This window comes from Poecilia latipinna, unplaced genomic scaffold (genome assembly GCF_001443285.1).
Source record: "Poecilia latipinna isolate Pla-1442-1.1 unplaced genomic scaffold, P_latipinna-1.0 Scaffold825, whole genome shotgun sequence".
Classification (NCBI taxonomy): domain Eukaryota; kingdom Metazoa; phylum Chordata; class Actinopteri; order Cyprinodontiformes; family Poeciliidae; genus Poecilia; species Poecilia latipinna.
In genome coordinates, this window is record NW_015113441.1 from 126,024 (window position 1) to 140,395 (window position 14,372).

Sequence of the window (14,372 nt, forward strand, 5' to 3'; positions counted from 1 at the left end):
ACTAAAGTTGTTCATTCATCTTTCTCTCACTGTGTCACCCTGTCATGTTTCTAAGGTCAGGAATGCCAGTGTATGAAACACGCATAATAAACAGAGAAGGGTGCATTAGGGAAACCTACATTTACAGTCACATTTTCTAAATGTGCTGGCAGATATTTTCTCCTGGTTGTCTATGTCTAGGTTTGGGACAAAACCATTGGCATAATAATGAACTGACCCCATAGACCATTTTGTGACTTCGACTCGAGGTCCACTCTTTTTGTCTAACAGTAATTTTTCTGATTGACCCACACTTTGTTTTTGTCTTAGGAAAGAAGGCAGATTGGCCTCTTTCTGAGTGCTTTATGGCTGCTGACCCTCACAGCATCCTAGGCAAGCTACTCAACAGGTTACAAACTTTATAGCCCTCATTCAGGGCCTCCTGATTCATGCTTGTCAATAACCAGCCGACGAGCTTCAGTGTATCCTTGACAACAGGGACCTCTTGATTGTCCCTATGGGGGGGTGTGGGGGGCCTGAACCCCTTTGCTGTATCACCTCTTCAGAAAGAAGCATGTGTTTCTGCACAATTTAACAGATGTGCATGGAGACACTAAGGAGACATCCTAACGTTCATTTTTTTAGGGTTCATGCTGATGTCAAGGGCTTAGTAACCATTACTTGATGCTTTGACCTCTTGACCCAGGTGTCCAGGGAGAGGAAAGCCTGAGGGGACTTGTATGCAATCAGGATTTTAACGAGCTCTAAGAGACTAGACACCAAATGCGTTCTGAAATCTTTTGAATTGAGTTCCCTCTAGCTACCTTGGTCAAGAATTACATTTTTGTTTCCTCCTGGTTATTGTTTTGACCTTTTCTTGGTCACTGCTTTAGAGACCCTTAGTCATCCTCCATGCTTAAAACCTGCCTAAATACAGTGAAATGTTTTGATTTTTACACCTGCAATTGGGAGAAGGGAGCATTGATTTATTTTTCTTTCTGTTTCAAGAAATGTAGTTACTGGAAATTTAGCAGGGCTATCCTTAAATGCATGCAAAAAGTACTTTGCAGAGGCTTTTATCATTGTGAGCACCAGGCCTGAGAACATTTTTCTAGCCTTCCCCTGAAACACAAGACAACCCTGATAACTCTGAGATTCACTTGTTTAACACACTTTGATAGCCACAACACTCCTCCATCTGTCCCCTTTTTCCACCAATGTGATGTGTGTGTGTGTGTGTGTGTGTGTGTGTGTGTGTGTGTGTGTGTGTGTGTGTGTGTGTGTGTGTGTATGCAAGATGGTAGCTCAGCGGTTTAGTGGATAAGGGTTGTGTGTAGGAACACACCCTGCTTACCCTTTTTGTCATATTTCACTTAAAACCTCTGGCGTTTTCCCTGTTCACTGATAGATGGACATCAGACATGTTCAGAGCATTTTCTGCTTACTGTGCCGATGGAGTAGCTGAAACTGTGATTTTAAGGTGATTTTGAACTTAAGTATAAAAAAAGAATTGTAGTCATCAAAATGACCTCTTGACCTCACCAACACTAGTAATTTGTTCCCCAGATGGGCCTTACTTTAGTTAAACAATAGAAACAGACTGTGGAAGTTAAGGCCAGAGTTTGATCTCCCTCTGTTTATTTAATCCCTCTTTGACTCAGTAATCAGGTCTGATGAGGTATTGATCTCGTATTGGAACCCTTCAGACTAAATTGTTTTTCTTTAGGAAGCATCCTGGATTAACGGGAATGAGGAGAGCTACTATGGAAGCGTGTGCAAAGAAATGCTGCATTGGGAGATTGTTACTTAAACGATTAGGAATGACTGATTCTATGTAGCTTTTTTCCACCCGCTCTGATCTCTTCAGTAGACGACACGGCATGATGCTACACGCACTCGTGCACCCCACCCCTCCGCTCCCCAGGCCTCCCCTCTCTTTTCCCTATGGGGCTTTTTTTTTTATTGAGCTTCCCAACCTTTAAGTTTGCTTCTTAATCCCATTGGAGGAGCTGCATAGCTCAGCTTTTTCGCATTTCTTTTCACCACCCGAACCCAAGCAGCACTTTCTCTGCCGGCTCCCAATCCCTCCTTTCTCCAAAATGCATAATTAGATTTTCACAGAGACAAGGAACTTTTAAGCTTACTTCAAATTCAAGCCAAGAAAAACACTGTTTTCCGTGAGCACACCCAGTTTTCACAAACTCCAGGAAGCATCACAGCTTTTTTACACCAACAGACGAGCCTCTCTTTGCTGTTTGGTCTCAACTATGTTTTGTACCTTGAGTTAATTTTAGTGTTTTTATTCAATCTTTCGACCTGCTAAATCTGCTCATCCACTGTTTAGTGACTCGAATAAATATTGATACCCCTTAAATCTTTTCAAACTTTGTCACATTTCACCCAGAAGGGGAAATACGTTTTTTTTTACGTCAGTTAAAGCTACTAGTGACTTTACGCACATATCATTTTCCATGTAGATTTTAACCTACCTCACCAGAATACTTTCTTTGACATGCTTGCTGAATCCCCAGCATCTTTTTCTTCTTCTTCTTGGTGTGTCTGACACACACCATGCCCCCTGATTTGTGACCCTTCATGTTGAGGTAGCAACGGGGTGAGTGTGCGTCAGTGAACCGTCAGAAGAGTTCTCTTAATTAATTTACTGTAAGCTGAACTGCAGATTTATGGCTACGATCAGGGAGTTATGAAACAGTTGAGTTATTGGCCTTCGCAGGAAAAGACAACTTAATCCCCGCACGAGTCAAAGAACAGAGATTGGCTTGCTGGGCTTCCCTTTGTACTGATGGGCTAAAGGAGTTCGCAGACAGCGAGAACCTCTTACTTTTGATGACTTCACATGTGTAGTAACAGGTATTACTGTAGGTGATCACGTTCATCCCGTAGCCATTCCCGTCTCCTCCCCTTTCTCTTTCTGGCTTTAGTTTTTTTTTTTTTTTTTCCTACAGCTCCTCTCACGTCATTCCCAATGTTTCCTGTCAGTGTCCAGGGAAACTTCCCACTCGGTCATCATGCATCACCTGAAGCTTGTTGTTCCCCTCCCATGTGTGCCTGCCAAGGCCAAACATGTGCTAAGAGGTGATACGAGCTAATTTGATTACAGCTCACATTAGTTTATTATAAGGCTGCCTGTTGTTGGCGCTCCGTCTGAGTCCCTTCAACCCTTCATTTTCTGAAGCAGCTTCATCCTGTTATGGGTCACGAGGGGCTGGATCCTCTCCCAGCTGTCGCCGGGTGAGAAGTGGGGTCGACTTTGGACAGGACGCCAGCTGATTAAATTGTTTTAAAAACTCTACTTCTGTCTCAGAATGTATCCTAATCTTTTTTTATTTATTTTTATTTTTTTTATTTTTTTTGGACTGAATGATGCTTTCAGGTCAAACATTCAGTGAGGTGATTCCCTTCCGGTTGGCTCTACTAAGAGTCAGACACGTTACATGTTTGCCACTAATGTAAGAATAAACTCTTCTAAAAGAACGGTGTTTGTTGTCCTGCAGGATGTAGTTGTGTCTCTGTGCCAAGTTGACTGATTTAAATGGTCAAATTACTTCCTCAGGTATTTAGAAGTCTGGTGGTAAATAAGATCAGTTGTGTTGCATCAAGAAATGATCTGAAATCATGCTGGGACAAGTAGGCCTTACTGATATTTGTCCCCATTTTTATCAAAATAGCTTCATTTTACTGTGGCTGGATGGAAAGTGTCTGTGAACATCAATTTAGATGACAGATTCTTTGTTGGATTAAGGTCTGGGCTTTGATTAAGCCATTTTTTAAAAGCCCTGGCTGTATCATTTAGGTTGTTCTGCTGGTGAAAGCTGAACCTCCGCCCCAGCTTTTGAAGCTTCTAACATGTTGGCCAATATTTATCTTTATCCTCTTTCTGATCTGCTTGGTGAGTTTCGGGCAAAATTGTTTTGTCAATTGAAAAATAGTCTGAAAATACACTAAACATATTTTTAAGTGACCACTGGCATCATTTTCCGTTGTTTCCTTCCAAAAGATATTCAAATCATTTATACCAAAAGCCTCTTGTAAAAACATCCTCTAAATTCTTCAAAGACAAGTCACTTTGAATAAAACTATCAGTTAAGTTTGTGTAATTTAATAGACAGTCACACACCTAGAAGCTGTGTCACATGTTGCCTCGGTTTCTCACAGCAGCTGATCCCATTAAAGCTGAAAAGACACCGTCTGGAGAGGTAAACGAAACAGGAAAGAGACACAATAGCTCATTCTATCTCGGCTTAAAAAATGTGCAAATTCTCCCCCTTTTTTTCCTCTTAAGTTTTGCTATTTGAAAGATAAAGCAAGTCAGATTTTTTCTGTTCTTTGTCGCTTATCTCCGATTGCTTGTTCAATAAGATAAATTCACTCATTAATCGTGCTTTATGTACATTTACTACTTATGTCTGTCAGTGGGAAGAGTTTATGTTTTGCTTTAGGGGCTTTGAAGTCTCCTGGTTGTAGATTGGAGTTGGAAGTGTTATAACTAGAGGATCGGTAGTGGTCACTGCTCCCCTCCAAAGTTGTTTGAATGCTTGATTACAGGCCTGAGAGTCCTGAGGTGTTTAAGGATCTAAGGATATTTCCTCCTGGGGCTTTGAGAAATACCGTGGATGTACTGAGCGGTATGTGGCATCTTTTTTGTGTTCAATATAAAGACAAGACTGTGCCTCATGACTTCTGTGCTGAAATGTGAAAATCTGGCCACTTTTTTCTTTTTTTCTTTTTTTTTTTTTTGTTGTTGCCTGAGCCATTTTTCCGCCACCGTTTCGCCCTTAATCCGTGAGCTCCTTTCTCAATATCAGTGTTTTGTTTGGAGCCCGGATGTCCGCTTCTTGTTCTGGCTGCAAAGCGAGCCGCAGAGTGCACCGTCTTCCCTTCATCTGCCGTGTTTGCTGCCGGGATTTCAGAGTCGGCTTGTTTGTCTGCAAACACCTCCACCTGCGGCTCGGGCTAGACGGAGTTAAAGATGGGGAAAACACGTGACGGGCTTTGTTTTTCTGAGCTTCACTTTATGGTATAGTTTTCTTGTTGTCTGAATATTTGAGCTTCTTTGTTCCCCAAGTGGAATGATAACTTCAATTGATTTTAAAATCAAAATTTGAGAACATAAAGTTGGATTTAGTTGATATTTTTTCCCCAATTAGGAACATAAATACACTTTCAGACTGATTTTTTTTAATCACTGTCTGCAAATATTTAGTTTAGCTGAGGTCAAGAGTTTCTAAAAGCATAACTTTAGCCAATAATCTTGAATAGTCGTCTTTAGTTGATTTGTATGCATTAGTTCAAAACTTGATATACATATTTTTGATTCCCACGATGAGTGTTTTAACCTCAGCATGCTGCAGGACTCTGATTTAAACAACTCCAGAAGGTTTTGGGGTGAGGTTGGTGGGTTGGGGGGAGGTCATCTGTGATTGTAACCAGACACACCTCTCTCTCTCCTCCTCTGTCATTCTCCCACTCAGACAGCACAGTACTCGTTATTGTCCCTCTCAGCGGGGGGTCAAGAGGAGCTTTGCCGCCCGCCAACGGCTCACGAGTGTGACATTACATGCGTCACGAAGTGCAGTGACCAGCCGCTGGAATGTTAAGTGGCAACGATGCACACGTTTCGGATCCTGCTAAAGTAAACGATTAGAGCAGTCAAGATGTAATTAGGGGCGAGTTTCTCTTTGTGAGCTTTGGAGCGCTTCTAAAAGAAAATCAAGGAACCGAAATTGAGGTCTACGTCTGCCTCAAAAGGAAGATGCTGTTGTTTAATGTCCAGAATTTAAGTATATCCCAGAATTGCTTGAAGTTTTCAAAGCAGTTGGCGTTATTCCTCTTAAAACGTACAACTTTGGCTTCTTGATGCTGCGAGTTTTAGTTTGTAGATCTGGAAATGGCATACACCTTTTCTGTTTGGAGTGAGAAGAAAAGCCTGCAGTCTACTGCCTAACACATGCTGCTTGTGACTTGGTTAGTTGAGTTTTAACGCCATCGTCCCTGTTAGTACGACTTGGCATTAGCACTGATAATACAGGTGTTTGGATGAAATGTCAAACGGCTTAAATGGATTGAATTCACTGGCACAAATGGGCCAATATCAGTTCCATTGCTTAATCCAGAGCTTAAACTACAACATGACTCCAAAATTCAATCCAGAGGGAAATTACAGGACTGACCAACATCACTTCTGATATAAGAAAAACCAGGAAATTATCACTTAGTTCCAGCATCATGGAACTTTACTGGAAATCCTTTGTGTTGTGAGAACATTTCCTTCATCCGTACCACACCGTAATTGTGTACGCGTGAAAGCAAATCCTTAATTGTTGCTTCAACACTGATCCCTTAAGAGTTGATATTGGAGTCCACAGCTGGACCTGGTGCCAGATTGTGCTTTGAGACGCCTCAGTTTTAGTCCTTTATGCCTGGTGACAAGTGTGATCTTGACAGTTAATAGCTTGTGTGTGTGTGAGGGTGTGTGTGTGTGTGAACTTGTTAATGTAAGCTCCGTAACTGTTGGCACTCTTTATGTAGCCAGCACTGTCAGGCTGGGAATTTCAGCATCAAAAAAAAAAAAAAACTTTTTAAAAAGTTTTTAAAGTTACTAAAACTGCTAAATGTTTTATTCCGATTCTTTTTCATTTATTTATTTATTTATTTTTATTTATTTATTTTTTTTTTTTTGCATTTTCGTCCATATTATTGAGAAAATTGGACTGCAGTCAGACTTGAGTGTGAATGGAAGGATAACATGCATATGCACGTTATTCTTTTTAACATGCCTAATGCGTCTTAAAAATGTTAGCATTTTAGCATGTTAATGAAATGGCTGGTGTATTTGCATGAGAATAGATGTCAACACTCTTTTTGACCTAAAAATTAACTTTTGACTTTTTTGATAAGGCAGGTAGTTAGTGAAGTGAGTGCAAGTTTATTTACATTCCCAAAACTCACTGTAAGTTTGACTGAATTTTTGCTAATCTTTTTAGAATTAAACATTAAACCCTATTTCCAATGCCTATGTTTCTGATCTAAAGTTTATGGAGTCTGGAGTGGGACCCTTGATCAAATCAGAATAACTCATAGAGAGAGAAATGTTCCCCCCCCCCATCGGATAATAATTCCTGCTTGGTGAAATGAAGTGAAATGACCAGCCTTCAACTAAGCATGTCCACTTTTATCTTCATAAGCTGGGATACATGCTGATGCCAGGTCCAAACACAATCTTTAGGCTTTTAACTAGCTTTTAACATTGATTCAGTGCCATTTTGACATAAAACATGCATTACACAGAACTCAAACTGCCCACCGCTCTTGCTCAGGGGCACATCACCGGCCTGTGTGTTGGCTGTCACAGAAGGATTTGAACCCCGACGTAAGCCTTGCTCCGCTGCTGTCAGCCTGGGTATCGCCTTTCAGGCCCCGCCCCCCGACAACCTTTGACCATGCCTCCAACTTTACAAGTTGAAGTGCAGCGATACATGCGCACACTTGCACACACCAAGACTCCGCATGTGCGAGTAGATCCGAGAATTGACTCTGGCCAATGGACCAATTAGTCCAGCAGTAGAACTTTACACTCAGAGTAAGAGTATCGCAGTGGTTAGAAGGCAACGCAGCTTACTCCACACCCTGGGTCACACTTGGCTCCTACAGGCGGAGTGGCTTAGGCCTTTAAGCATTTCAAAGGAGCAGACTAAGACGTGCGGATTGAAGCTTTGTGTGTTTCCTCCAGCAGCCCCGGGTCATGTCTTTTGACAGAGAGCGAGTGAGGGAGAGATGAAGACAGAGGGAGCTCCGAGGTATACCGAGTTTGGCTAGGCCTTTTGATGACATGTCAAGATTCTCCCTTGAACCAAGACGTCCTCTTGTTACATTTTGGATAGGGTGACTAGCTCGCGTACTCAACACCACCCAGCAGACCGCTCAGACGCATTTGCACTTACACAACACACTGGTACCTGTCTTCATGCGCCTCTAGATCCAGATCACAAAGCTGCGAGCTGTGGGCCTTACAGCCGGCGACCTTTTCCCCGGGAGTGTTAAGGGCAAGTTTCACACAAAGATCGCTTTCACCTTTTATTTGGGGGCACAGAAATCGCCTTGCCCTTCCAAACTGTCTCTAATTACTATTATAAGGTGCTTCATCCTTCAGGAGTTTTTTGTTTGTTTTTTTTTTTTTTAACAAAGAAAATGGCTTTGCCTCAAAAAAAAAAAAAAACAGCCAAAGATTTTCAGAGATTTTCTTGTTGGGATTTATTTTGTATAAACAAATCAAATTGTTTCTTTTTGCTGTATAAGAGCAAGTTTTTAGTATTTCTATTCCTCTTTATAACTGACTAGATCGGTTCTCAGGCGTAGGGACTTTGGGTAAGAAAATGATCCCATCAAAAGCATGTCACCTATTCTCCTATTCTTGGCATAAAAGCAACAGAAAACCTTTTTTTGACTGACTTTGTGTAGCTCCATTTACTATAAACGCATTTCATTTAAAGTTCCCAGGTGGTGCTTATAAATCCTGTAAGAGGCTGGACGTATGGCTGCCGTTTAAATTGCTATTTGATCATTCGGATGAGAGGTGTTGCAAAGAGCATGCACAATCACAGGCTGATGTGGAGATAAACTGAATCCCCACTGTATAACTTCAGACTAAAAAAAGAAACAAGAACAAGCAAAAACCTACTGAAGAGATGTTTGTAGCTCTTTGGGAAACCCAGCCAGTTCTTTACCGTAAGTTTATCCACTCTTTTAACCGAAACAGCCCTAGCGTCAGCCTTGCTCTTGGAAAAACCCCATCAGAACTGTGTATTAGATTTGCAGTAGCATTCCTGACGCCCCTTTGACAATGTAGAACAAGAAACCACAAAGCACGCCTCTGTCTTTGTCTCATGTGATGTTTAAAAATAAGGTACTTGCTGCCGACTACCTTTGGCAGCGCCTTTATCAAATTACAGCTTGGATGACGGTGAGGAGTTGGTGTTTTTTGAACAGAATTTTTCTTTGCTTTAATTTGATGCACAGGATCCGTTCATGTTGAATAACATCTGAATAACAGGCGAGAGACTTTCTCTTTTTATTAAATCACTGACTATTCGCCAAAGCCTCTGCTCTAAGTCCTGGCACAATTAGGATTCTGTTTTCAAGGTAGACTAAAACTGAGTCCAATGATATTTATGTGTTGCCTTTAAAGTGCATGTATCCATCATGTTTTGTCTCTTCGTCTGCGTTTTGTCAGACCCAGTATTGCGCTGCGCATCCCGGCTTCTTGACCTCAGGTTATGATCATTTGACATGTAAAGCAGAGTTTATCATTGCTGCAGCTCCATATCTTCAAATAGAGGTCTTCTCTGAGTACTTAATCTTTCTGCAGTGTCATCTGAACTGCCTGTGCCTTGCACAACGGGGAAGATTGAACACATCCCTACTTTATATTTCTTGAACCTATTTACAGTTTGTCATGTCACAACCACAAAATTTCAATGTATCTCTAGTGGGTTTTCATGCGACTAACAAACACGAATTACTGTCATTTGTATTCGGTAACCTATAATTTTATAACCCTATAAAGCTAATTAGTTTCAGAAGACACTTGATTGGGGTTTGGTTTGACCTCAGTATAATTTCAGCTGTTCTGTGAGGTTCTGTTCTTAGGTTCTTTTTTCTTTTTTAAAGAGAATATTGGTAGACAAGCAGCATTGTGGAGACCAAGCAACATGTCATGGAGGAAGTTATCAATGTGTTTGAAGCGGCGATCCAACATTTCAAAAGGTCTCAGTCACAGTTTGGCTGAAAGCAAAGCAGAGGAAACGGAAAGAAAATGCACTATTCGAATAGAGAACAGGTGAGCTAATTTGTAAAAAGAATAGATATAAATCTCATTCTCCTGATGGAGATACGGGCTGTAACTGCAACAAGATGCTTCCATAACGAATTAACTCAGGGGGCGGCTGAATACAAATCCACACACTCCCTTTTCAGATTTTTATTTGCTAAATTGTTGCAGACATGGCTTTATTCATTTCCAACATGTTTTTTTTTTATGTTTCCACATCTTCTGACTATTGGTCATGGTTTGTTTTCTTAATGGGTGAGTCATTTAAATCAGAACCATTAAACCAGCAAACTGGTTTAATAGTTAGCCCAAAAATCATTTGCGCATAGCAGCAATCATTTACATCCTTGAGTCTCTTGTATGAGGAAACGCAGGCTGTGTCGTGTGTGCCAGAGAGAGGTGTCGAAGCCAAGACAGGTAGAGAATTCACACTCAAATCTTCTGGACCACACCCAGAGCTTCACGGAAAACAAAGGAGCCCAGTTCTCACATCCAGGAGCCTGAGCCTCATTTGCATTACACGCCCCCCCCCCTCTGCGATCAGCCACTGTATGCAGGAATACCACTGCTTGATGTGGCAACAAGTGTGCATGAGAGTGTGTTTGCCTTCTACTGCTGATTGACCATATTCTGAGCCCCTACAGAGGACTCTATAGCACTTTATAGTTGTATAGTGGATGTTGGTATGTGCTAATAGTCACACTGGTTAGAATGGACGCATGAAAAACATTTAATTCAAGACTTCTCAGTGTGAATGAGAAACCTCTTTATGGTTTGGATTGCTTTGTACCCCACTTTCGGGAGCAAGAATTGGAGCCATGTGAGACATACCGATAATGTTTACGTTCTGTTTTGTTCCTGTTTTTACCTTTTAAAGTCATTTTCTTGATCATACTGTAAGGAAATGTGGCTTTGTGATTTCAGTGATCAGTATCCATCGACCAGTAGAAGATTGCTTAGACTCCAGAGTCAAATGTTCCAAACAGGAATCGGAAACAAAATAAACAGAAGCCATAATGCAAAGTTCTCAGGAAAGACTGTACAATTACCTAAATTATGACATATGAAACTTTTTTGTGCGCATTTTGAAGTAGATCAGACAAAGTTGGAAACATCAAGATTCAAAATAACTTTCTTTTTTTTTTTTTCTTTTTTTTCAAAAGAGTTCATGCTCTTAAGTGGAGATGAAATCGCATTTGCTTAAGTTCTGACATAGCAAACATTTACATCACGTGACTGATGCATTAGAATTGCATTACTTTTTCTACATCATGTAACATTGCCAATGCTAGTTGATGTGACAGAACAACTGTAACTTGTCTGATAGAAACACTTTCCTAAAAACCTCTTAGACGTGTGGTTCTACGTCCTGTTTACTACAGTCACATGTAATAAACGCCAACCTCTGATGAAATTGCGCATAACCTGGTTGATTCGCTCTAAGATTGAAACATACCTAATTTTTCCTTTTTTGCAACCTTTTAAAAGTTTGTTCAAATGGATGGAAACGTAGCTAAAGTACCGCCAAAAGGCTGGTGGTTGGTATTAGTACTTTCCTTTTTAAACTTTCTAGGTACTCTTACGTAATCCAATGTGTTGTCAATTGATTTCAGAAGAAATGTATTTCCTCTTTGCTCTTCTATCTTGTGGGATTATCATAGCTCCTGATTTAAGCAGCTACAGTAAGTTTGTGATTTAAGCTCTTACTGATATTCGTTTGCAGCCCATTTTGCTCATTTTGGTGTTTCAGTGATCTTGCTTCTCAGCAGTACATCTGATTCTGAATGTGTGTTTATGGTCGACTCTTGCGTACAGCTGAGATACCCAGAGGCTCAGGCAGAATACTTTCTAAGCTCAGTCATGAGAAAGATGTTAGGAATGAGTTGGTTCAGCTCCACGTTTCAGTGCTTAGAGATTTGCTGCTGATCCCGGGCGGACAGCTGCCGCTCATATCTGACATACTCCCAGTTGCCCTCAAACACAACCACCGCCAAGCCTTTACGCTCATATTTAAGTAGAGAGTCGCAGTCCAGGGCTTCCAGTTGTTACGGAAGGTTGGAGGACAAATTCTGCATTATGTAAAATGTTTTCCAGAGTCACAGTGGTCCTTTTGTTAGTTTTTCATTAATGCAAATGCTGAAAGGACGACACGTCTCTCGCTAGTCAGGACTGCGCCAGTGATGCCATTGGTTGTTTCAACGCATTTTATGCATTCATTCATCAAAGGGAAACATTTACTAACACGGGTGGCACTCTTTAGTGAAAACACACATCAAGGAATGCAGTTAAGCAGTTAATTGCTAAAAGCTCACGCTGCATTTTGAGCTGGTTGGGAGCCATATTGGATTAAAGGTCAGAGTTGGTGAGAATCTTCCGACTTTCCCACTCAGAAACCTGTCATCAGCCTCCATGTACAAATGAAAGTTGCAGATCTGTTTGCATTGGTTTAAAGGTGCTTCTTGGCTAGAAAAGTCCAAAAAGCAGTGAATTCTGCTTTTAAATGTCTCAATGTGACAAATGTTTTATTGAGGAGACATTATAAATGCTTTAGTTGTGGGATCAAGGTCTAAGATTTTTCTATTTAGGTATTAAGCTTAATTAAAGGAAAGTGAATAATTTGGTACTTACTGTCACTTACTGTTATTCCTTTTATAATTTTTAAATTGCAGAGAAAGAGAGAGAGAGAGGCTGTTTAGGATTAATGGTTTAACATACTTTAATGGTGACGGAAGTAGCTTTAAGTATAATACAAAACAATAATTGATTGGTTAAGCTGCCACATTCCCTACACACTGTATTCTGACAACACGCTAACATGAATCAAGCCCTCTGAGACAGGCTTTATAAGACGAGAGCGGAGCGATGTGGTTAGTTGTTGCGGTTTTGCTCCAGGGCCGCGCTGGTTTGCACCTGCGCTGATCGTCATTTGCCACACACACACACATCCATGTGTAACACACTGACTCGAGCAGCCACCCATCCATACGTGCTTCTGAGTTAGGAGACGGCGGAGCGCTGCAGGGCTGATAACGTGGAAATAGCCTGTTATTACGAAAGCGATGACAGCCGCTTTGGGCTTATATCACACACTGGCATACCTTTGGACGTGCGTAAGCCAAGTTGTCTCGCGTTGTACTGTATTACAGTGAAGTTTCAAAATGTTTGCCACTTTTTAATTTACACATTGTGAACCACGTAGTCTATGCTTTGTCTTGCACCAGCCTGCAAAACTTACTGGGAATTGAGGAAACATTTTCAAAGAAAACTATTCCCGAGGAAGGCATGTAAAAGTGACATACCACGCATTTCACCTGCTTTATTGAATTTCAAAACCTACCTTTGTCATTGTTACTGTCATATTTTGTTCATTTAGTCAGCATCCAACATTTCTTTTATTGAAAATTAATCAAGACACCAAAACTGAACATATTTCTCATTTAAATATGATGCCATTGAACTGATATTTACATGTATGTACAGTACCTTGATATAACTTTTCTTGTGAATTGCTATATAAATAAACTGAACTGATTAAGCTGGAGAACTATACTGAAACATTTACAGTGCAAATGTTGGTTTAGTCCCATCTTAACTTTGGAAAAGATGCAACAGACCACCTAGATGTAGAAGCTGATTGGAGTGTGTAGCTGCTGAAACATGGTCCACAACAACAGATTAATGACCCTTGTTTGTGCCTCATTGTGAGTTCACATTTTCTACAAAACGGGTATCAAATGTCGGCATTCCGGTCGGGACCGCAGGAATGATTTCACCTCAGAGCAGAATCGAGAAACATTCTCATAATTAGTACGTATTTTTGCTGCTTGTCAGAATGCGTGCATGTGCAGTCATGCAAACAAACGTGCTTATCTAAGTGTGTGTTTTGCTTTGGATGAAACAGCTTAACTTGCATACTCACACTTACGCAGTCATTTTCAAAATAAGGCAAAGGATATATTCCAATTGCTTTTTATTGTTATATCAGTGGCTTTTAGATGCACGTCTAAGAGGCAGGAGAGCCTTTGGTCGACTGTTCTCCGCAATCCACTCATTCTTCTCTGTTGCTGAGATCCTCAAAACATGTCACAGCACAACCACAAAAAAAAAGGAAAAAAAAAAAACTCAATGACCCTAATTTCTTCAAAGGTGTCGACTGAGGGAGGGGTTCCGAAACCGTAATTCATGAAACTATTAGAATTAGTCTATTTGAGGCTAGACAAAATATCTGTGTGATGCTGGGACACGTCCCCCCGAGGTGTAGCCGAAGCTGAAATTTACTGCTTTCCAGGCTCAATGAATCCCCTTCAGTTATTAGAACTGAAGGGGAGATGGAAAAAAAAAAAAACATTTTGAGGTGACAGGAATCATACTGGACCCAACAAGTAGCGAATCGCAGTGCAACCCACTATTTGGAGCATTTGGTACCACATTGTTGTGGCGTGATTACTGGTTTTCCAGCAGTGTGCAAGTGTTATGGGGCAAGATGAAAGAAGTTGTTTTTTTTGTTTGTTTTTTTTTTTGGGGGGGGGGGGGGTTTTTCAAAAAA

At 40.9% G+C, this 14,372-nt stretch overlaps 1 protein-coding gene across 6 annotated transcripts in view; it reads left to right on the forward strand.

Annotated features, from left to right (window-relative positions):
* celsr1a (cadherin EGF LAG seven-pass G-type receptor 1a) overlaps positions 1 to 14,372 on the forward strand; it is an 86,529-nt gene that overhangs the window by 4,599 nt on the left and 67,558 nt on the right. The gene's annotated exons all lie outside the window — the stretch shown is intronic.